The sequence below is a fragment of the Ailuropoda melanoleuca genome, chromosome 10 (assembly GCF_002007445.2).
Source record: "Ailuropoda melanoleuca isolate Jingjing chromosome 10, ASM200744v2, whole genome shotgun sequence".
NCBI lineage: Eukaryota > Metazoa > Chordata > Mammalia > Carnivora > Ursidae > Ailuropoda > Ailuropoda melanoleuca.
This window is the reverse complement of record NC_048227.1, coordinates 27,333,852-27,359,114: the sequence shown is the minus strand read 5'-3', so window position 1 is coordinate 27,359,114 and position 25,263 is coordinate 27,333,852. Positions and strand designations below refer to the sequence as shown.

Here is a 25,263-nt window from a genome sequence, read left to right as displayed (position 1 = left end):
AATTAGGGGAAGAATTTGTCTGAGTTATGGAAAATATAAAACAATTGAAATCACTTCTGAGTGTTTGTAGAATTTAGGCTAATATGTTGCCTAGCGGCTACAAAGAATCTGTTAAGTGATTCTAAGTAATTTACGTGTATTCTGTACGTAAAGAGACTTTTCTAATGTGCTTCAGTTGTAGTTTCTGTAGTTTAAGTAGCTGAGAGATCTTGTTTATTGTGTTCTCTACTAAATAATCTTTCTTAATAGACAAAGAAAATGCAGAAGCTATTCAACCATTTCTTGCTTCTATGTTAGTGACGTCTGAATTTAAGTGAGTTTTACTCTACATTTTAAAGATAGCAAAATAGTGTAGGGAAATTCTGTAAGGGTGAGAGTATGTGTTTTGTAGACTTCTCTTATGCATGTATTATCCATGAAACCCCAGTAGTATATACAATAAGTTATTTTCAGAGGTCTGTGGAAGGCCAGACTAGTCGTACCTCACCAGGGCTCCAGGCTTACCATCTGAAACCACGATTCCATGTGGTCATGAATGAAATGTCTAATCTTGGGAGGAACGAAGAATGAATTACTCATTTATATATCTTATTTGTTATAACTTCAAACTGTATTACTTGATCATATGATAAACACTGAGAGGATTTTAAATCAGAATTGTTTTTAGCATTTAACACCACTTTACACATGGTCAGGAGCAATCATCATGCTACTAGTTAGGTGATGCCATTGTTCTAAAACAGTCTTCTCTCCTTACAGAAGAGACCTTGCCTGACTTTGCAAGACTATGGTACCCCAGGGTACTGAGAGCCAAAGCATGGAAGACAAATTGTTATGCACACCTACTCCTGTCACATTGTTTGTCTTCCTTGTTAAGGCATCCTGTGAGACTAACCCCTCTGGGAATAAAGAAACACCTGGTGCTCATGGTTAGATGAATCCACATTTTCAAGCAAGTGTGGTCCCATTCGATGCCTGACTTGGGAGACTCGCTGCTGACAGGTTCTAGATTTCCTTTGAGCTATTAGTAATGGGAAATAGCTCTGTGACCTTGGGCAGGTTGTTAAAGTCCTTCATACTCTGCCTCGCTGTAAAAGGTGTCATCAGAGCATTGTTGTGGGGGGCAGTGAAAGTGTTGCACGTAGGTGTTAGCACGGTGCCTGGCACATTCTAGATTGCCAATAGATGTTAGGCCATGGGACAGCAATTTCCTCCAAAAGGAAATGTAATATTAGGGCAATAATTGACAGTGGAGATGTCTTGAAATAAAACAGATTCGGGTATCTGTAGTAGGTATCATTTAAACATTTTAATGGAAGTAACTATTGCAGGTGAGATGGAAAAGTTCCACGACGGGGACTTCATGTTAACACCTGGCAGTGGAGGGTGTCTCCTTTTTGATACTTACCATTTTACCTAAAATGGAACCATTTTGGTTTTTAAAAATCTGAAAAACAAAAAACAGAAGGTAAAATAACTGAATACTGGTTTGGCTTTTTATCTTTTGTTTTAATGGTTATTGCTTCTCTGTGGGAATAAGCATACTTTCAAACCATGCTTGCAGAACCTGTGGTCTGGAATGCAATGGTTGTAGAATATTTAGAAGATTAGCAGTGTTTAATGTGGATATAAATTTGGGTATGATGTGTTTAGAACATGTGACAAGGAATCATTATGTCAGTCAAAATTCACTAAAAGCTTATCGTTCAGTAAAATTGTTCCTTTGGGAATACGAACATGACAGTTCGGAGGCAACCTGAAAATTTTAGGAAAGGAATAAGTTTTTACGGGATTGTGAAGCACAGTGTTATCAACAATTACCTCTAACAGGGGATATTCATTAATTTTCATGTCCATTGCATGAGTTTATCAAATTCTTTAAAAGAAAAGAGAAGTACCACACGGGGAAAAAAAAGAGAGTGAAAGGTTTTCAAATGGACAGCCTTGATAAGCTGTAAATTAGCCTATATTTGTGGCAAGAGATGTGGACCTATTGAATTTTATTGGTGATGAGTAAATAAGCTTATATCTTCTATCAGATGTAATTACTCTCCTTGGTCTGGTTAGCAGAGAACTCTCTAAAATTGACAGTAAAGAATACACAACGGCACCAAGTGTTTGTAGTCTTTGATACAAACAGAGAATTTACTTAAAGCTTCCTTGTTACTGTTTTTTATGTATATCATTTTAGATCTGTCTACCTAAGTTTGTTTACTATTATTGAAGAATAACTGACCTGCAATATTACATTGGTTCCAGGTGTACAGTGTATTAATTCAACAGTTCAGAGCATTACTCAGTGCTCACCATGACAAGTATAGTCACCATCTGTCTTCATACAGTGTTATTACAATATTATTGACTCTGTTCCCTACACTGTACTTTTCATCTCCGTGACTTACTTATTTTATGACTGGAAGTTTGGTACCTCCTAATCCTTTTTATCTAGTTCACCCATCCCCCCACCTACCGCCCCTCTGGCAACCACCAGTTCTCTGCATTTAAGAGTCTGTTTTGTTCATTCATTTTTCGATTTCACATAGAAGTGAAATTACATGGTATTTGTCTTTCTCAATCTACCTAAGTTTTTCACATCTTTTTAATTTCCATGTTGGTGGGACCTCTTGTTGCTGTCAGGGTCTGCTCTTCCAGCTGTGTATGGGAGTATTTTTTGAATATTTGTCCTGAATTCACTTAGGTTTCAAGAGATACCTTCATTCTGGAATTCTAAGGTGTCGATGTATAATTCTTTAATCATCTCATTAGTAGCATTTGTTATCTTGACTTTGTGTTAGACGGATCAGCCTGTTTCCACTGATGTTCTTTAAATGCAATGTTAGTTGTGTTATTTAATGCAGTGTGTTATGTTGTGTTATTTAAATGCAATGACCAAAAGCTTGCAGATTATTCCCAGAGTAGATGCAGAATGGCTTTCTAATTTGGTAGTAACCATTTTGCATGAAATCTAATACTAAAAAAATGCCAGGCAGAGTACATATGCAATAAATGTTTACTGAATTAATGAATTGCTCTAGGGTGGCTCGTGGTTATAATAGTTTCAGTATTAAGTGACCAAGATTCAGGACTGGTAGTTTAGCTAAACATTTGGGCTTCATTTGGAGCCAGTGAACAGACCACTGTGCAATCCCGGAAGACCAGTTTGTTCACTTTTCCATCCAATAGTAATTTACTTTCACAGTGCTGTTTATATAGAGGAAAGGTCGAAGGGAAAGGTGTATTTGAAGTGGTTACATCAATTGCTTTGCTACAATGAAAGATTTTTAGTATGTGATGAAAAAAGGACACTTTAAAATGAATATTATAAAGTTTAGGCAGTTACTTTTTTCCCAGCTTTATTGAGGCATAATTGCTACACAATAAATGGCACAGGTTTAAAGTGTACAGTGTAATCAGTTCTGACACATGTAGACATCTTTGAAACCATCGCCACAATAAGGGTAATGGAGATATCCACTAACTCCAAAAGTATCTTTGTACCCCTTTTGAACCCTGCCCTCACACCCTTTGGCCCCCTTCTCCAGGCAGCCACTGATCTGCTTTCTGTCACTATAGATTAGTTTGCCTATTGTAGGGCTTCACAGAAGTGGATTTTAAATAGAATGTACTCTTTTTAGTGTGTTTTTTTTCCACTCAGTGTAATCACATTGAGATTCATTCATATTGTTGAGCTTATCAATAGTTAATTCCTTTTTGACTCTTGAGAGAGAGAGATATTCTGCAATTCTTGTATCCACCGTTGATGGCCATTTGGGTATTTTCAGTTTCTGGCTATTACAAATAAAACCTATCCAAACGTTCATATACAAATCTTTGTATGGACATATGCTTTCTTTCCCCTCAGGCAAATACCTAGGAGTGGGATGGCTGGATTATATGGTAGGTGTATGTTTAACTTTTTAAAAATTGCCAAATTACTTTTTGTGTTGTATTCTTTTATGTTCCCTGCCAACAACGCATGAGAGTTCCAGTTGCTCCACATCTCTGTCAATAGTTGGTGTGGTCAGTCTTTGCAATTTTAGTCATTCTAATAAGCATGTTGTGGTTTCTTATTGTGCTTTTAATTTGCATATTCCAGATGACTAATGTGTTGAGCATATTTTCATGTGCTTATTTGCCATTTTTCTGGGAAATGTCAAACCTTTTACTCATTTATTGGATTGCTTATTTTCTAATTACTGAGTTTCAAGAGTTTTTTTTTTATATAGCCTAAATACAGATTCTTTTTCAGCTACATGATCTGTAAATATTTTCTGTCATTCTGACTTATCTTTTAATTCTCTTAACCGTGTCTTTCAAAGAGCAGACGTTTTTAATTTTGGTAAAGTTCAGTTTATCAGTTTGTTCTTTTATGGATTATGCTTTTAGTATCACGTTTAAGAAATCTTTACCTAGGTCGTCGAGATCATTTCTATGTTTTCTTACAGGTGTTTTATAGTTTTTTTTATAGTTTTAGGGTTTACATTGAGATGTATGTTCCATTTTGACCTAATTTGTGCCTGTGGTGCAGGGTGTGGATCACAGTTCATGCTTCTTGCATATGGATGTCTCTCTCTACTGAGTTACCTTTGCACCTTTGCCAAAATCAGTTGTCCATATATGTGGGTCTATCTGGGACCCTCTGCTCCAGTGATCTGTTTATCTTTATGCTAGTACCACACTGTCTTAATTACTGTAGCTTTATAATAAGTTTTGAAATTTGATAGTGTTAGTCCTGCAACTTTGTTCTTTTTTCCAAAGTTGTTTTGGCTATTCCAGGTTTTTTGCCATATCCCTATGAAGTTCAGAATCAGCTTATCAATTTATACAAAACAGCCTGCTGAGATTTTGTTTGGGATTATATTGAATTGGTATTATTAATTTGGAGAGCATGACTTCTTAACAATACTGAGTCTTCCAACCCATGAACATGTTATTTCTGTCTATTTCTGTCTTTAATTTCTCTCAACAATGTTTTAGAGTACAGAGCTTGCACACCTTTCATCAGATTATCCCTAAGGATTTCATATATTTTTGGTATTATTATAAGTGGTAGTCTTAAAAATTTCAGCATAAAGTTGCTTGTTACTAGGATAGAAATACAATTCAGTTTTGTATATAAATCTTGTATCCTGTAACTTTGCTAAACTCCCTTGTTCTGGTAGCTTTTTTGTTAAGTCCATTGGATTTTTCCACATAAATAACAATGTCGCATTTGAACAAAGATAGTTTATTATTTTTTTTCTAACATGGATGTCTGTTATTTCTTTTTCTTGCCTTATTGCACGATTATAATCAGAAACTCTAGTATAATACTGGATAGAAGAGGAGAGAGTGGACATCCTTTGTCTTAGCAATCGCTTGGTCTTTTACCATTAATTGTGATGTGAGTGGCAATCTTTTGTGGATTCCCTTTCTCAGATTGAGGAAATTCTCTTCTATTCTTAGTTTACTAAGAATCTTTTATCAGGAATGGATTTTGGATTTTGTTAGATACTTTTCTGCATTTACTGGGATTATCATATGGTTTTTATTTATTAGTTTCTTAATATGGTAAATTACATTGAGCATATTTCCAATGGCAAATGAGCCTTGCATTCTTGGGATAAACCCTACTTGGTCATGATGTATTATCCTTCTTATATATTTTTGAATTTGATTTTCTAAAATTTTGTTTAGAATTTTTAAGTGTGTGTTTGTGAGGGACCTAATAGTTTCTTGTAATGTCTCTGTCTAGTACCAGGTTAATGCTGGCCTAATAGAATAAGTTGGGAAGTGTTTCTTCCGTTCAGTTTTCGGGAGGAATTCGTGTAGAATTGGTACTATTTTTTTTCCTTCATTGTTTGTTAGAATTCACCAATAAGGCCACCTGGATCCATCCTTTTCTTTGAGGGAAGATTTTAAACTACAAATTCAATTCTTAAAATGTATCTGTGGCTATTCAAGGTATACTTCTTTTTGAGAGGGTTTTGGTACTTTATATCTTTCAGAGAATTCATCTGTTTCGTCTGCATGGTTAAATTTACTGCCATAAAGTTCTTCATGATAGTTCCTTATTATCTTTTGTATATTTGTGGAATCTATGGTGACATCACCTCTCTCATTCCTGATACTAGTCATTTGTATCTTCTTTCTTTTTTCCTGAGCAGTCCAGTTGGAAGTTTATTGACTTTTTTTAATCCTCTCAAAGAACCAACTTTTGATTTCCTTCATTTTTCTTTTTCTTTTTTTATCTCATTGATTTTTTGCTCTAATCTTCATTATTTCCTTTCTTCTGCTTACTTTCTCTGTGTGTAATTTTATTTTTTCTTTTGTTAAATTTTTCTAATTTTATACAATATGGTTCCATTAAGGTCTTCCTTTAAACTGTTTCCTCCCCAAGGCAGGTGAGGATACTGAGCTCAGAGAGGTTAAAGGAGCCAACAGTTAATATGGAGAGCTTTTTATCTGTTATCTTACAGTGTTATAAATGCTGTGAAAGTAAAGTAAGAGTGAAAAGAGAGTTTAGCCTGTAAAGAGTGGGATAAGAGGGCCTCTTTGGAGAATTTGATGACTAAAGGATCTTATTTTGCTGAAATCTAGGATAAATTTGTGACACCAAATCCAAAGTATTGGTTCCTAAAGTTATATTACAGTGGCTGCAGATCTCCTTCTTGGTTGCTGTATTCTGAAAAATGAGTTAGAGTATTCTAGGAGTAAGTCTGCATCCAGTGAATGTTCCCTTGGATTTAATTGACAAACCTGCTTTTTATTTCTATTAAGACTGTTTGCAGTGGTCATGGTAACTGTAGCTGAAACAGCAGTGGCAGGTGTTGCTGACAGGATTACTGTTGAATAGGAGGAAAATCTGGGGGCGGAATGTGGGGGGATTACTAAAAAGATTCACATCAATATCTTGCTGCAAATAGTCTCAGTAAGCAGTATTTCTCTAATTATTCCTTAACACATTAAAACTTTAAAAATATTTTTATCATTAAAAAGGCTTAATTCTATAATTATTTTATAAATGGAGTGAAACCGGCACAATGTAATAACATCTTCTCAGTGTCCATATTAGAAGGTTGAGTTTCTCTCCAATCTGAATTAAGGTATTATATTTAGGGATTTTGAAAAATACGTAACACCTGTTTGCTGGGGGGCACTAGTATAGCTGGTGGTCAACTGTAGGGAAGAAACAAGAGAGAAAGAAATACAGGAGTTATTTTCAAATGGCCATGAGGGCAAAGGGTTATTACACGTATTATTTTAGTTTCTCTTAAAAAGGTGTGTGGTGGGGAGCGGGCACTGTGAACCTGAGCCTTTTTAAAAAAAAATGTATGGTTGAAAGAGCAAGCTATTCCTTTAACAGTTTGCTTCTCAAAATTATTTTTTTTAGAGGAGAAAGCAGCAATGGGATTAAGTGTCTAGTTTGTAATGGTGCCAGGACCAGAATCCAGACTTTTGAGTCAGGAAAACTGGATTCTAGTCCTGCCTCCCTCCTTGATATTCTGTGTAACTGGGAGCTTAGCCTAAAGATACTTTTCCTCTGGTTGTGGTTTAAATGAGAAAATGTATGCGTTAGCACTTAATAAATGTTTAATACTATTTGCCTAGGGAACCATTTTCCCTTTCTCAAGGACTCAAGGAAATAATCAAAGAGTCACATGCACATGAGAATCTACTTAGAGTTTTTGTTTCCCAAAGTGACCCAACCTCATCCAATTCATCTGCTTTTAGGATCATATATGTTTTTCTAATTAAACAAATGCAACTGATTTTTCATGCATTTATAATGGCTTTAAAACCTGCTAGCTCTTTAGTTTTATTTGGTCTCAAACTTTGTAACAAGGTGTCCAGCAAACAGAATGCGCAAAAACAGATGTTGCTTCTTCTCATGTTCAAAGTTTTCAGGTTTGTAAAACATTCCCACAGCATGTGTGTTTGCACTTTTCCCTCTATAGGTGCTTTGGAATGTGAGTATTTGGGGGCTTTAGCTTTCAGGTTAAAGGAGGACAGCGAGATGGAGAATACTGGGTGATAAAAAGTCTTGGAGCAGAGAGACCATTTGCGTATCAGCTCCCTCTCCCTGGAATTGTCCCCCTCCTTCCTATCCTTTCTCTATCTTGTTCTTTAAGATTTAGCTCCTTTGCCAATCCTCCTCCTCAGTTGTGTTGAAGAACCTCCCTCCTCCCCATAACACCTTGCTGTCATCTAGTACTCTTTACCACACTATGTTGTGACTCTGTGTTTGCTAGGCTTCCTAACAAAACTTAAAGTCAGGGAATGGTCTTATTCATCTCCGTATCCCAGCGCCAGTGCGACTCCTGATTAAAAAGGTGCTCAGGGAAATTGTGTTGTATAGGAATCCTTGAGTTTGATGCCTAATGTTCAGAGAGTAAGAATATACTGCTTATGGGGCCCCTGGAATGGCTCAGTTAAGCGTCCAACTCTGGATTTCGGCTCAGGTTCCTGATCTCAGGGTCATGAAATTGAGTGGGAGCCTGCTTGGGGATTATCTGTCTGTCTCTCTCCCTCTGCCCCTCCCCACCCCCGCGTGCCACCCCCCTCAAAAAAAAAAAAAAAAATAAATTGTTTATGTAACAAAGGNGAATATATTGTTTATGTAACAAAGGTGTTTCCTTTTCCATTTTCCAGCCTCACCTTGTGTTTCCTCTCTTCTCTTCCTATTTCTCAATCTCTCTCTCTCTCTCTTCACTTAGGGAACGTTTGAGCTAGAAGAATGAGCTGAGGGGTTTTCTTTGTGTTACTGACCCCCTTTGTGCTCTTACTCCGTGCTTATTAGGTCCACGGACTTTTGTGGACCCCTGGGGTACTCCCTGGGGTCCCCTTTTCCCTGCTGCAGTCGGAGTGGGGTCTTCTGGTGATGTAGCTACACTTTTACAAGGCACACAGGCCAGTGGGCTACACTTACCGACCGCTTTTATTGCCTGCACACAGCCAGTGCACCAAATGTAGTAGTGCAGTAAATGTAGGGGCTGAAATGGAAATTACCGAAACCGAGAGAGCAGCAGTTTTCAAGGGGCAGCGGGCCCCTGCTTCCCCGTTCTGCGCTGTTGAGGACGACAGAGCTGAAGCCCAGCTGCAGTCAGTCTGGTGGTGCTTCAAGGCCCTGGGCGAGAACCTCCGCCGGCTTTCTGCATGCCAAGCTGCACGAGCTAGGTTCGCTCCTGGAAGAAGAAACCGTGAGATCCCATGATGACGGCGCATATGTATTAATGTATAATCTGCCTCGTTAATGGATGACAGTGTCTTTTCAGAGGGTGTTCTTGAACCAGAATGGAAAATATCTTGCAGAAGACAAACTACAAATGAACTTTGACGTGGTATAGAGTAGACAGTTTTGAGGGATGAGCTCCTGAACCAAAGGTTGGCCACAAAGACTGAACATTGTCTATTTATTCAGATAGGAACGACCTATAAAGGGATCAGTTGTTTGAATGCCTGGGCCAAGCATATGTTCTCATTCTTTTCAACATTTTTTAGAGGTTCTGGTAGAGACTTCAGGAAGCCACGTGCTGTGGTCTCCTAACTTATTTCTGAAATTCGTGTTTCTCAGATGCTGCTCAGAAGCATCAGAGACACCGATGCGCAAACAAGCTAAGTGAGACTTGTGAGGTGGATTGATGTGTGTATGTTTTGCACTTGGCAGGACAGCATAGTGAATCTGTTAGTTTGTTCATGTAGCTGCATCCTGCCTTTTAAACACATCAGTAAGTCTCAGGATTGTTGGAAGGCCTCATTATCTGAGTTGTTGAGCTCTCACCTATAAACCAAAGAGCATCCTGTTCATCGCAAAGAATCAGAAACCAAAGAAATGAGCATTGTTTCTTTTAATGTACAGTTATTTCCAGTAGTAAAATTTGAGAAAGACGGGTTTGTAAACTCTAAGCTTTGGAAGACACAAATTTCAGATGAGATCTTTTCGTTTAGGATTTACTTAACCTGCATTCACTGGATTGCTTTTCCAGGTAGGATATGTGATCCCCTTCTGTATTTCTTTGGCATCCATGCTGAAGAAATTATAGCTGAGTGTATGGTTAGTATAGTTAGCTATCCATGAAGTATATTTACATTCCTACTTTGTTATCCTTATAAGAACTTAGGGCTGTCAGGGTATCACCAGTGCTTTTTATAGGCCTAATAATTAGGGGTGGAGGGAGTGGGTGGAAGGAAGGAAACCAACCAACTATTAAAAAAAGAAAAAGAAAAAAAGAAAGATGTGAACGAATGCCCAGAAATTGAAATTTAATATCATGGAAATCAGCAAACTTTCAGAAAGCAAGCAGCCTAATTAAAAATGAAAAGTTGAACCCATTTTTCCTTTCCTTGGAGTTAACATTACTGAACTGGCAGAGGTCTTGAGAAGTTGTTTTACACTACCCCCTTGCCTGATTTAGGCCATGTTTTAAATTAGCCCACAGAGGTCTCTCCTCTAATCTCTTATATGTCCATGACAGTTCTTTTATAAAAAGGTCACTTTTCAAAAAGAAGTGATATTTGCTTTAAAAATAGAATGTTACAGTTTATACCTTTTGCTGCTTGAAATATAGCTGTGGCCTGATTAGGTAGATGTATTATATTCTTACAGATATTTTAGATTTGCAAAGTAGTAAGATGCTGTCCTTTTATTAATGGAAATGATAGTCTGGTTATGTTTGAAAAAAAAAAGTTTTGATTTAGTGTTAATGGTGAAGTTAGAGTGTTCTTAAAGAGAGGGGAAGTTACAGAGAGTTAAGTGCTGTCATTCTTTCTCTTCATACTAAGAACAAAAGCAAATGATCGTGAAGTATTTCAGTGGGTTGAACCTTAAGTTAGAGCTTGCCTTTCCCAGTATTATAAGAAGCACTTTGCCTAGTTGCTATGGAAACTAAATTATTGAAAGTTATGATGTCGATCTTGATACAGATCTGCTGTGAAAGATAGGTGTTGCAAACTAAGACTCTTAACGCTGCTACTCCTACAACTATTGCAAGCACATACACTGACCGTACGCTTGTCGTGTGGTGGATACCTTGCTACAGATCTGGGTACACAGATGAAAAGACAAGGCTTTCAGCCTCTAGGAGCTCAGATTCTCATGGGGGAAATCATCAGACACAGGGACTAGAGCGGGGCCATCGATAGAATGTCCATGTGCGCGAGGTGCTATGGGAGTGTTGCAGAGGGGAGCTAGGGAGTGCTTGGGGTGACTCTCAGGATGTGTGAAATTTGTCTGACACACAGGGAGGTGGGTCAGGGATGGTGTTCCCACAGAGGATACTGCATGGGTTTGGGCTAAGAGATGAAGAGTTGTTTTAAAGCATTTCTTTTTAAACCACTGTCCATCTTCTTAGCCATACCATTGAGAAATATTTGGGGGATCTTAAATATTTGAATTCATGAGCCACATGAATATACTTTGCAGTCAGTCTGCCAGCTGCCCCACTTGACTGTGTAACTGAGGTGTTTGACCTCTCCAGACCTCATGAGGGTTCACTGAAAGACTCTCTGTGAAGGGCACAGCTCAGAGTTTGACATTTAATAAGCTCTAAGGCAATGTGAATTGCTTTTTAACAGCATCCATCTCATCATTGTCCATTTTGGTAATTTTGGATGCTTTGGTAATTAACAGTGGGGATACTGTGTTCCCATGCTCGCTGGGTTGTAAATCTTGTTAGTGATGCCCCATTGAATACCAACATGTGCTCCGCATTGGTCTGGGACTCTGAGTGGAAAAGTGTGCATAGCTTTTGCCCTAAGGCAGCCTCCGACCTTGTTGAAAATGTAAATGGACAAATCCAAAGTCCAGTGTAGGTTGAACTGTACTCCACGGCTGTCTGTGCGGTCGTTCAGTCTATCCTTTGAAGTCGTACAGCTGTTTGTGTGGCCCACTGTTTCCAGGAGGGTCTAGGCACAGGTTACCAGAGAGGGAATAGGATGGAGATGGCAGTTAGGCAGAGCCAACGGTGCCGAAGACTCAGGGACAAAAACGACACAGAAGGCTTGTCTGTCTGGCAGACGGGCTGCGTGGAAGAGGGGAGCACTTGCCCCATGGTGTGCTTCCAGGGCTACTGCTGAGACTCTCTCTTCCGGTCACATCTAGGTCATTGAAATCCCATCATTTCACAGGGTCGCTAAGAGACATCAACACCTATTAACTTTTCGATTGAAGGCATTTATTAATTATATCCTTCCCTGATAGTAGTTTTTATCAGATACAAGGAATGAGCACTAGGCATAGCGTAGGAGGTAGGCCCAGTTGCGGGGGTGAATATACTAGAAGACAGACTTCATTTTGGTCTCTGACAACAAAAAGTTCAGGAACAAATACTAAAGGACTGCACTGCGCCAACGACTCTGCTGGAAACCAAGGGAAAATACAGAGATGAAAAGATGAGCTTCCTCACCCCAGTGACCTGAGAATCTTATGGGCAGATGAAAAGATGAAGAGAACCAGTGGAATGCAGTGCACGTGGGGTGGCGGTTGCTGAAGAGGAGGGTGCAGAGGGGTCAGCGGCAGTACGGGCCGAGGTACATCCGGGAGAGGACACGGTGAGGGTTACTGGGGACTCCAGAGACACATTTTCCTTTATTCTTTCCCAAGCGTGTGGTGCCAGGTGGGGACAGGCAGCCCTGAACTCTCATTCCAGACACCAGCCACCACTGCCTTCTGTCCTCACCACGACCTCTCCTCCAGGCACCCTTTACTTGATGGACTTCAGGCTGTAGCAGTGGCCTGTGGCGCTGCCAGGGCTGGAACTTCCAGCGACTTGGGCTGTTCTCCACCTGGCCTCCGTCTCCCAGACCAGGGCCGTACACTTCTCTGGGGCCTGCCTTGGGAACAGCTGCTGGGCCTGATGCTGGATGCTATGAAGGGGTGGGACCAGGGCAGGTTAAATAACATCCAGGAAACTTGGTAGTATCTATAGTTCACGCATCTGTCCCGCTCTTTCCTGAATGGTCCAGGTGTATGGAATTCTCTAACACACCTTGAATCCTGACTACTTGCGTAAGATGAAGTGTTAGCATTCAGGAGAGAATACTGTGAGAATAAGAACTTGAATTTCATTATAAGCTTCAGTTCATTTAACAACCCTTGATATAAAATTTCTAAGTGCATGGTAGTAGCATACTGAATTATGCACGCAGAGAACCCAGAGCTGATGAACAAAATAATCTTCTTTCTGTCTGTGCACATGTTAGCTGTTGAAGTCCATGCGTGAGAGACGGTCACGGAAGCAGACTGCTGGGGATTGTGGCCGCTTTGTGCAAGTCTAGGAGGGGGCAGTTAAAGCCTGCCCCCCAAGGAGGCGGGGGGGGGGGCTTCACTCTCCCCTGGGAGTCGAGGTTCTGATGCATTTTCATTTTATATTTAGAGAATGTTCACTTGTCTCTGATTCAGTTAGAGTCTGAAAAGCTGTCTAATAATGAACGTGATGTGGGTGTGTATGTACTCGTGTGTGTGGTTATGTGTTTTAATCAAACCAGTTTCACAACAACAGTAGCAGCAACTACAGCAACACAGAAAACCTTTCCCTCATCATCTGTACTAAATGCAATAGCTTGATATTTGGGATTTTTAAAGCTGAAAGTCTTAATGCCTGTCATTTAGTGAAAGAAAATGTGAGCTCCTTATAGTAATCTGAAAATTGTATAATCTACTTTAGAATTTGTGCCACATTCCTATTTTATTTTCTTAGTCTCTTCTTCTGTCCTTTGCTTAATTTAAATATCCACATTATTGGAAGAAATTTAAGGGATTTGAAGCTTAACTCTCTAAAGGCTAAAATATAATTTCTTCATTGTTTCTTAGCAATTCCTATAAAAATACAATATTATTTTCATACAGGAAGCTGAAAAAGCAGGCTGTTCTAAAGGAAGCTGTTGTGTAGTTCCTTCCTTTCCAAACTTTAAGCCGAACGCTTTTCCTCACCCCAAGTTCAAGGGCTTAATTTACGTGTGTGAAAATAAACTGAACAGCACCTGCTGCTTAGTCACAAAGGAGAATCTTGAAGCTGCTAAGCAAACACATGTACTCAGTATAAGCTCTTGAGGTGCTCAGAGTGGTTAAAAAGAAAAATTCAAAATAAATAGTATGAGGAAATACAGACAGAAGAAAACATACACTGAGGGGTCAAGTTCAGTACCTGAACTGTGTACATTTTAATCACGTTACTGTTATCATTTTGGGGACTGGTATTTGGAAATTTGTCCTTGAAAATGCGGACTTGTCAATATTCTCCAAGGAAGGTTTTGGCATATTTTATAATACTTTTCCTTTCTTTAAAAAAAAGAAATTGTTTCAGCTCTTTGGAATAGCAAGAGGAGAAAAAAATATAATACTGAATTCTTTTGTTATAAAATTATTCAGCTTAATCTATTGGCTTCATTCAGGCAGCTGTTAAGTTCAAATAGTTCAGGATAGTCCACTCTAAATATCTGTCTTACCATGGATACCTTGCTGAAGTCCATGGTAGCTCCTTGAAGTCCTTTTTGACACCAGTAGAGTAAATGAGAGAGCTAAATTGTCCATATTTATTTAGTGTAAATCATTGTGCTTGTTTTCCATAAAACACTGGCAGCTCTATTCATGTTAACTTCTATGGAGGCTCAAAGTTCTCTGGGAAATTACCTAGAAACTCCTATTTTACCAACGAACGTTGTCTGGGGGAAAAATGTAGAAGGCTTGCTAGAAATATTATAGACTCCTTTTTGTTATCAGCAGAGTTCTGTGAGCTGACGGTATGAGGAATACCACATACCATTGCAGTGTTTGCCAGGAAATCATACACAGGGCTGAAGATTTCCGTCACAGAAAGGGCAAACAGCATCTTCTGCCACTGGGTGGGAACAGGAGGGGCAGAAGGAACAATAAGGGTCAGTAGTTTGCCCTTTAATTTCAGAGTCATTGTGATGCTCCTTGGAGTATTTACTGTGTCGCCCTGAGACCTACTGGAAACTTGAAAACAGCATCTAGAGACGTGGCAGTGTGAGCTGGACTCGCCGTGAAAATCCCAGGGCAGAGTCAGCCTGGCCGCTCTGAAGCCGGGCTCTCCTGTACCGGATACGTGCAGAGACCAGAGTCAGGTGGCCCGGTCCTTGGTGTGATTTGTGTTGGCAGAAGCGTGGCACCTGCGGGTCTCTGTGCGCAGATAGGAAGTGCAGAGTGGGTTCTCGCGGAGGCAGCAGCGTGTCGTGGAAGGAGCTCCGAAGGCAGGCAGGGGTCAGGGCTGCAGCGCCAGCTCTCTCGGCAACTTGCTTGGAAGCTTTGGACACATCACTGCGCTTCTTTAGGCCTCTGCTTCCTCATTTATCAAGTGCAGGGACTGAATCACATGATCTCAGAGGTGCCGGTCCCGTCCAGCCTCCAAGCACAGTGACTGTGATAACGTCACCAGGGTAGCACCGTGCCTTCCTCCTGGAGCACTTGGCCCCTCTCTCCGGGAGCTTGGGCTGGAACCCACCCACAGTGTGCTGTCAGCTGCTAGGTGCTGTCCGTTCCTTTCTGGGAAATGTCTTTTGTCTTTTCTTCCTTCTCACTGCCTCCACATTTGACCAGGCTCTCATTGTATGTGTCAGGATGATCGCCTTACCCTCTTGCCTTCCACCTTCCCTGCCCCCACCCTCTCATCTGGTTCCTGTTTTCAGTATGAATCCCTCCTTTCCCATCCCATCCCATCCTGTGCTCTGAGTCTCTTCTCCCTTAAATACTGTTTCCACCGGGAGCGTTTCCTTGTTCAGAAATCATCAACCTACACTCTGTGGCTTTTCAGATACTCCGTAATCTTGTCCTACCTTATCCATCTAACTTTATTTTCTGTCGCTCTCCAACACAGCCTGCTATGTAATAAGACCAGTTTATTGCTGTTTTCACAAGCATTCCATATTCTTTCCTACTTACGCAGTTTGTTCATTTTTTCATTTGGAATACATTTTTCTCTTTAATAACCTATAAATATAACAAATTCAAGGTGCAAAAAGTGTAGGATAACTGAATAAAGCTCTATAGTTTGGGGGCGGAAGAGGTAGAGAGAGAGGTGGGGTTAGCCATACAACAAAGGAAAGAACATTTGTGAGCCAGGAGGGAAGGACGGTGGATGTTAAACATGCAGGGGTTTTGAGTCACAGAGAAAGGAAGTTTTAAAGAAGCTCACTCACATCCACTGGCCTTTGCCCTCAAGAAAACAGAAGCCAAGTTCTTCTGCCCAGAGTGACGGGGGTGGTGCTAGGGACCTGAAGAAAGTAGGAAATCCTCACTTGCTGTGGGCTTTGGGATGGGCATGAACGGGAGGTGAGGAAAGGATTTACTGAGAAACGTTGAGAATCCAGTTGAAATCAGTTAACGTGTGTTGGGGACAGACTCCTCTCCGTTTTCTGAGTTTGTCCAGCACTGCTTGGCTTTAGGGATCTGAATGGGGGAAGCCAGAGTTAGACATTGGTACCGGCAAAGTGGCCTGCCCCCTCCACCACCCCTGCAGGTTCCAGGCAGGTTAGAGAGAGGTGAGTGAGGGCGGAGGGGTGCTGGGTAACCTGGAAGAGGGAGGTGCCGTGCATACCACCCCCACCCCCGACTGCTCTGTCCTTTCCTCAGGCCTCTGACCACTTTACTCACCTCACACTTCTCCATGGCCTGGCTGCCATCACTCCACTCAGAACATAGAGGCAACCAGAAGAGGATGTCCTTGAGCTGCTTCTGCCAAATACTCCCTCCTAAGTGTACATGGACCCTGAGCTCAGCTTTCCCTCCCCTGCTGCAGGTCCTATCTGGGGCGTCCCTTCAGCCCTGGATACCATCCCCTCTCACCTACTCAGGAGCATTCCTCTGCTGACTTTGGGCTTCCTTCCACCCGTCAGTTGTTCCCTGTTTGGGGGCAGGTGTACAGTAGGGGTGGCATGGGATTTAATCAGCATCCACAGTCTGCCAAGCAGGCACAAAGGAGCAATGGAGTTTAAGGGACTGAGCACTAAGTAGAAGAGGGAAGAGTCCATATCAAGGAACGAGGAACAGTAAAAAGGTGGTAGGATCAGTGTGTGGAGACCCCAGGAGGGTGAATGGATTGGTGGATCCAGACTTTGGAAGAAAGGGAGCTGGAAATCTAGGAGGTGGTGGTCAGAGGGTAGGTGAATGAAATTGTGATGACAGAGGAGTATTCTTGGTTTGGCAGATGGTCATGGGGGTGAGGGGTATTGGATAACAGCCCGGTAGTGAGGATAGTCTGATGATAGGACATTCAAAGCCAGGGGCCTCCAAGGAGGTGGGGGAGGGAGCGTCTGGAAGCAAGAGTGATGATGAGCAGGATGATACTTACCCACCTCTGAGTGCAGTAGCACGAGGGCTGGGGGAGGGAAAACCACCACTGGGTGGGGCTGCAAAGGAAGCAAGGTGAGAGAGAGCCAGGTTTCCCCGGGTCTGCTCTCTCTCCAGTCTGTTCTGAGGGCAGCAGCCAGAGGGGTCAGTCGACAGTAGAAGTCGGATTTTTGCATCACCATTGTACTCCAAGTCCTCTTCCTAGCTTGAGCCCTTGTCTCCTTAGGGTAAGGGTTACTCAAGTGTCTCCTCAGGGCTTTTCTGGCTGCCCTGTTTGAAAAGGTGCTCCTCTTGTCAAGCACTAATATCCCCATTCCTGGCCTTTCTCTTTGTCTCCACAGCACTTACTGCTATCTGACAGTATATTTTACTTATTCGTGAATTCTGTAAGGACAGACACTTCCGTCTGAGTTATTATGTCATAATTTTTTCATACTGCTTTTCCCCCTATACCTCGAATGGAATTTGGCAAAAGGCAGGAATTCAGTGATTATTAGTTGAATGTAGAACTGACGTATGGTTGCAGGGAGGGGAGGTGGGCTACACAAGCAGGTACAAGAGGAAGAAAGGAGGAGACAACAGGGTGGTCACCGAATTCTAGGATGGGCCCGTGTGGGGGTTGGAGAGGATGGGAAGGTTCCCGTTGTTGAGGAAGCTGAATTTCTGGGAGCCTGGGTAATTGGAAGTCCAGCTCCTCTAGCACGATGGCAGGGGTTACCCAGAAAAACTTCACATCAGGCCCAGTCACTGAGGAATTCAGCAGGGGTCAGTACATGATTCTAACCAAAATGAGGAGGAGACGGTTTGAAAATAAATGAATAAAGAAAGCATATCCACAAAGAAAGTAAGAGTTGTGAGGTGTTGCCTCCCCTTACATCAGGCTTCATTTCCCCCCAAAGTCTCCAGGGTGCGTTAAGTTAAATAGCCCTTTTAGTTTAGTGGGTCTCTTGAATTATTTTAGGATAAGAGGCATTACACAGATAGAACTAAAATGGCTAACACTAGTTTTTAAAGGTCTCTTATCTGGCAAGTGATAACAAGAGTCTGTCAATAAAAATAGTGGCTATGAATTGCTAGTTACTTGGGATCGTTGGGGTAGAATACTAGCATTTGCTTTTCAAGCTGTCATAGGTTCAAAATATAGAGTATAATTTACCCTGGTATATTTGTGGTTGGAAACTTTAATGTGCCAAAATCTTCTCAATTGACATCTGAATATCTTAATTATGTTTCTGGTAAATTTATTATTCTAAAGTACCCTGCCAGACCATAGTGCTTTACAAAGTTGGCAGCATGCTGCTGATGACCTAATTTATTATTCAGACTCATTGTAAGTGTTCTAAATGTTTCACTACACAACTATTTATTTCGTCCATTTGAAGTGCATTTTAGGTGTACTTTACATTAGAAGGATTGTTTTCCCCTAGCCCAAATAAACAAAACACAAGTGTTTAAGCATTTTAAACCCATTTCCCACATTTATTTATTTTTTTGGGTGGGAAGTGCCTCCCAGAACATCAGAATATGTAGTCCCATTCCCAGTAAGATGGGTAGATAATAGCTCCTTTGCAGCCTACACTTGAGGCTATGTTCTACCATGTTTCTGCTGGCTCTGAGTATTACTGACTTTTACTTCCCACCCTAGCTCTCAAACATTATTTTCTCCTGTTGTCTGGCTCACTTCAGTTCCATGCTTCCTTTCTTTCTAGTACCTTCAGATCCACAATTCTCATTATCCTGTATCTGTTTCGATATCACTTTCTCAGATCTTTCTAGATTCTTCCCTTCCTCTTCATTCGGTCCTTCTGCTACATACTGTCATCCTTATGCTTTCCCTTCCTGCCTTCTTACACCTTATTGTTGTGACATGTTTTGTGTCATTCCGCCCGTGTAGAATCCATAACCTCTGAGAGACCACTTCTGTCTCTGCTACACACTCAGCACCTGGAAGAAACAGTGACTGGGACACACAAACCTCTTCACACAAATGTGTTGAGGAGTGAAGGAATGAATGAGAGTGGGACCCAGGCCTTTCCTCCCTGTCTCTGCAGCTGTGCCCAGTGACCACCTGACATAGGTGCAAAGGGGCCAGGTCTCCTCTGCCAAGAAATCGTCAGGTCACTAATGTGTTTATGGCTGTGCTAATTGTGATTGGGAGGGTGACCCCAGACTCTTTCAACTCCTACCTGGCTCTACTTGGAATGATTCTACTAAGATGAAGATCTGGTTGGTGCTTGTTACTGACTGTCCCTACTCTTTCTTCTGTGTGGCAATCCTGGGAGGAAGAATGGTGAAGTAAGTAGATAAATTTCGGTGAAATAATCTTAGTTCTTTCCCCAAATCCTGCTGCTGTGTCTGCTAGGATTTCTAGGTTTTTAAGGCAAAGTTACATAAAAGGAATCATGTGGTAGGTATTTATGTGCTATCTGGAAGTTTCATACTGTTGTTAGTAAGGATAGTGACTTAGAAAAATATTCTGAACACATAATCATCCAGTAACCTAGTTTGTCCAGTTTCCTAGAGTTTGATAAAAGTTTATTTAGCACCTTGTGTAACTCTACAAACCCTTATCGTTAAACCCTTGAGCCCAGCTGCATTTTGGAGTACAGGCTTTTTGAATCTTAGAGAGGTTTTTTGTTTGGGTTTTTTAGAGAAGTGTTGGTGGGGGTAGGTGGGGGAACGGAGAAGAGAGAATCTCAAGCAGGCCCCACGCCCAGTGTGGAGCCTAATGTGGGGCTCAGTCCCACCACCCTGAGATCAGGACCTGAGCCAAAATCAGGAGTCAGATGCTTAACTGACTGAGCCACCCAGACGCCCCTGGACTTTTTTGAATATTTTAAAGTTAATATGCTACCCAGTGAGGTTTGGGGCAGTACCCTGTAATTAAACATTAGTACTTCTGCCTTGAAATATTCACATTAAATAGGATAAATGTGCTATGAATAGCCTCAAGGAAGTTTAGGTTCTGGTTTTGCTGCCGCATAGTTCTGGTTAGGTTGGGCCAGAGATGAATTACTTTAAAACTTTTAGGTTTTAGAGTTTGGGGGGCTTTGGGATTAGTAGGCAGAGAACTGGCATAGGTACATATCTTGGTGTGGTACTTAATACCCAGGCATCTCTTGAATGCTTCTCCTCCATCCTCAGAATTAACATTAGGACAAGCCACAACTCTGTCATCTGGATCCTGGGAGCCCCCTCCCATTTAGTTTCTTAGCAATCCATTGTCCTAAAACAAGCTTTGTTTACATCACTCCTCTGGGTCTGTCCTTTCGGTGGCTTCTTACTGTGCTAAAGGTAACGTCTGCACTTCTTACCCATCACACAAGCCCATTATGATCTGGGCCTGTCTACCTCTCCAGCCCTTCAGCAGCTGCTCCCACCTTCCATTGTACAGGCGTATTTCTTCCTTCCCATAGTCCCTCTTGCCCACTGGCTTTCCATTGTGTCTGGGATAGCCCCTTTACCCTGCCTTCATCCTTACATCCCTTTCTAACTCATAAGATTTTCAGGTTTTGAATTAGATGTCATTCCCAAGGAAACCTTTTCACTCCTGATTCTAGATTAGATGCTGTATCTTTGTATTTGGAGGACATTTTGTACTCCTCTTGCAGCGTGGTATAATTACATTGCTAATTCCCGAGAGCAGGTTTCTCATCCTCAGCACTATTGACACTGTGTATGTGCTTATCTAATGACCTGGTGTTTAGTACTCTCCTAGGCCTCTGATATTTGACCTGCTTGGCTTCTGGCTTTTGACCTCTCCCATTTGCCCTCTAGACATGGTTCTAAATAATCTATACCAGGTTTTTCTGCCTTGGCATTATTGACATTTGGGGCCAGATAATTCAATTCTTGGTTGTGGGGGACTGTCACTGTAAGCATCATGATAGGATGTTTCGCAGCATCCTTGGACTGTATCCACAGATGCCAGTAGCGTACACCCTACCCTCTGCTGCATGTGACAACCGACAGTGTCTCTAGACATTGTCACATGTTCCCAGGGGACACAGTCACCCTTAGCTGAGATCCACTGGTCTAGAAGGAAAGCTCTTAATGGCAGAGGCTGTGCTTATAGGGGTCTTCATATCCCCAGCTTGGCACACGTAGATCCCCTTAAAAGTATTGAATAAAATCGGTGAATAGGGTGAGGGTGAGGATACTGCACAAGGAAGGAGATGGATAAACAAATGGGGGGGACAGATGAAGAAAAAGGCTCCCCTCTCTCCTGATGTGGAGCCTACAGCAAGTACTTTCTGATGGATTAGAACTACTACATGCAGTGGGCTCACACTCCCTTCTGCCTGTTGGAGTGACCACTCCTTTTACCTATTGGGCCATTCCCCAGGGACTTCTTTCCTACCTTAGAGCAACAGGCACAGAATCTCCTGCTTGCTCAGAGGCTGCCTTAGAGGCAGCCAGGAAGCATTTGTTAAAGCACCAAGGAAGACATGGACACAGGTAGGAATCAGAACCAATCCCTGCCCTTGAGTTGCTCCAGCATAGTGAAAAAGGCACCGGGTTGGTTTGTCTCTGTCCAGAAGGCCCTTCCACCCTTGCCTTCCTGGCATATTCCTGTTCCTCTGATCCAGTCCAGGCTATACTGGGCCTTCCTATTATGTGTTCCCATAGCACCTATTCTTTTCCTTCATAATATTCCTCGCAGTTTTAATTGCATCGTTTTTTCCATGCTTATTTAATGTTTCTGTTCCTTGGGACTAAACTTTATGGAGGAAAGGACAGTGTATGTTCCTCCAGCTCCTGGCACAGGAACAGGCACCTTGTAGGCATTTAATACCCAATTTATATAAATGTGAGAATGCATATAGTAGGCCCTGCAAGAGCAAGAAAGTACCATGTTGGTTTGGGGAGTAAGATGGGAGAAGAAATTGGACTAGAAGTATCTGGATTGCCTTTCTGGGGGGAAAAAAAAAGGAAGTAGAAAATATAGAGGGGGAGAAAAGAAAACAGAAAAGCTGCTCGTAGCCACAGCTGTGATGTTGGGAGATAGCCACTTAGTAGGTGTCAGCCTCTGCTGCTTTCGCTCTTCCTTTAAAATACAAGTTATGCTCTGAAATATCACATGGATGTAGAAAAATATGGAGAATAATACAACCTCTGCGCAGCTTAGTCAAATCTTAACATTTTGCTACCTTTGCTTTACATTAAAAGCCTAAAATGATATAAAATAAAACATTGCACGTAGAGTTGATACCCCCTGGGTACCCCTGCCAGACGCTATTTACCCACCTTCCTTTTGCAGAAGACCCATCCTCCTGAAGCGAGGGTGTGTTATTCCTTTACATGGCTTTCTACTCATGTTAGGTGCACTTATATTTATAAACACTGTATTTAGTTTGTGGATCTTGAACTTTGTGCAATATAGTATATTTTGTGTATATTTCTGCAACTTGCTTGTTCATTTAACAATATGAGATATATCCATATAGATGTATGTAGCAATAATTGCTATTATTAATTACTGTTACCCACGTCTGTTACATGGCAGTCTAGGATTATAATAGTTTGTTCATTCGTTGTCAGTGGGAGTTTTGGTAATTTCCGTACTTTGCTATTAAACAGTGTTGCTATGAACATGCAGTACATATTTTCTTGTGCATATTTAACAGCTTCTTTAGAGTGTCCCGAGAGGTAGAGTTGCTGGTGCATAGGGTATATGCATCCTTGACGTCACTAGACGTAGCCAGATCATTCTCCAGAGTAGTACAAAGTGCGACTTCTATGAGTGATGTCTGAGAGTTCCTTTTGGTCCATATCCTTGCCAGGCCTTGGTGTTCACAGATTTTCAGTTTTTTGCTAATTTGAAGTGTTACATTTTCTTGATTTCTAGTGTGTTTGAGCATCATTTCTTCATGTTTTTTTGGCTATTTCACTTTCCTCTTTTGTGACTTGTTTCTGTTGATTGCTTTCCCCCCACCACCACCTTCTGTATCTTTAGTTCTTTAGATACTCTGGCTACATATCTTTCGTTGATATTTTGCATTTCAGATATGTTCTCCCAGTGGCTTATCTTTTATGGCGTGCTTTGTCGTGTGCAAGTTTACATTTTAACCAAGTCATATTTATTAGTCCATTTATGGTTGGTGCTTTTTGCATCATGTTTAATAAATCCTGCCGTACTCTGAGTACTTTGGGGTCATAAAGAGATCCTGCCATATTTTCTTCTAAAACTTTGTTCTGCTCTTTAGCGTGAGTCTAATCCACATGGAATTTATTTGTGTGTGTGGTATGAGATAGGGAAAAATTTCCATGTGAATAAACTAGTGGCATGAGCCAGCATCTCTGACTGCATAGTCCATCTTTTTCCCCACTGACTTGTAATGCCACTTTGTCTTGTATTCAGATTGCTCAATATGCCAGAGTTCTGCTCCATGGGTCCTATCATACATTCTTGTGTCACTTTTATACTGGCTTAATTACTGGAAATTTATATATTATGCAAAGCTCCACGGTAGGAACTTTGAACAGATGGTTGTGATTGGAACTCAGGGTCTGGCAATAGTCTAGCGGTGGTTGCGTTGGGAAAGTCACTGGATGTGATACTGGGCAGGGTTTTGAGGAGAACTCTGAGGGCGCAGAATAGATCTCACCATGGGACCCAGTGGGTCATTGGACGCTGCTGGGTATAGTGGTAGGGACTGGGGCTGTGATCTTTGAGCAGCAGTAAGTGGTTTTTTCAGAGCAGAAGAAGGGTCTTAAAATGTAATCATTTGTCCATTCCCCATAAACTTGTATATATCCCTTCTGTTTTTTCTGGAGACCTTTCTATTAACTTTTCTTTAAAGTATTACTCTCTTAAAACCTCACCAGATGCTTCAAACTTCTCTTACACAAGAAAGCCTTTAGAAGCTGGTTATTACGAATGTTCATTGATTTGGTGTTACAGTTTTCATTTGAAAACAGGTTCTTAGCATTGCCATTTTCTTTTACAGTTAATGTGCCCCCCCCCTTAACTTCAGGCTTACTTTTTTTTTCCTTCTCTACTTTGTACTGAATTAAATCAGAAAAAAAATGAATGCTATTTTTAAATGCTATTATTCTTTTGAAGAAAAGCTTCCATTTAAAATGTTTGCCTAAACTGCAAGGGGTTTCTATCAACTGCGCTTACTTTTACTAAGAATGAGTAACATGACCTTTTCTTTAGATTTTAGAGAACAAGAGCAGTGTCACGACGCTCCCAATATATGTCATTGTCTTCCTTATTTTGCTGGTATTTGAACTCTTGTGAAGTAGTTAACTCACTCAGTAAGAAGCAGATAACTTGGGAAATGGGCAGTATATACATTATTAAGCCCGTGTGAGCCCTCTGGTGCTTCCGTGCTGTTTGAGAAAGAACTATTAAAGAGATGCAGAATGGGGCAGGGGGACCTATGTATTTCGGTTGTTCCAATCGGAAATGCCTTTATTCCCTCTGAGGACAACACAAGTACAACATGTTCATTGTAAAAAGTTCACACAATCCTAAAGGGTATAGAAGAGCCCTACCCAGTAGATCTTTGGGCAGTGACAGCGATGTTCTCATCTACCTCCTGGGGCAATAGCCATTAGCCCCTTGAGGTCGTGGAGCCCTTGAAATGTGACTAGTGTGATCGCAGAACTGAATTTTTTGTTAAGTTTAAATTCATTTAAATCTAAACAGACACATGGGGCTGGTGGCTACAGTCAGGGATACTCAGAGCACTCGCCCGTGGAAGTAAACCCTGGCAGGCAGTCCCTGTGTGTCTATTGGTCCCCGTCTGCCTGCCCGTTTCTGCTCTTCTTTGCCTCCTGCCCTCCACTTTCTTTAGCCTGCCTTGTCCATGCTCTCCCTGCCTTCTCTTGCCTACCAGCCTACCTGCTGCTCTGCCTACCTACCCCGTTCTTTTGCTCAGTCTGTGTATGTGTTGTATGTATACATGATCCTTTCTGTTCAGTAGCCAAGTTTTTCTACTTAATATATATCATGGATGTTTTTCCTTTCA

General features: G+C 41.4%; 1 protein-coding gene across 5 annotated transcripts in view; it reads left to right on the top strand.

Moving 5' to 3' along the window:
* MRTFB (myocardin related transcription factor B) overlaps window positions 1–25,263 on the top strand; it is a 179,906-nt gene that overhangs the window by 11,742 nt on the left and 142,901 nt on the right. Inside the window, exon 1 of one of the 5 annotated variants that reach the window (XM_034670350.1) lies at window positions 3,879–3,897. The exons of the other annotated variants lie outside the window; for them this stretch is intronic. The gene's annotated coding sequence lies outside the window, so the exon portion shown is untranslated. Of the gene's footprint in view, window positions 1–3,878; window positions 3,898–25,263 lie in introns of those variants that run through there. 5 annotated transcript variants of the gene reach the window in all.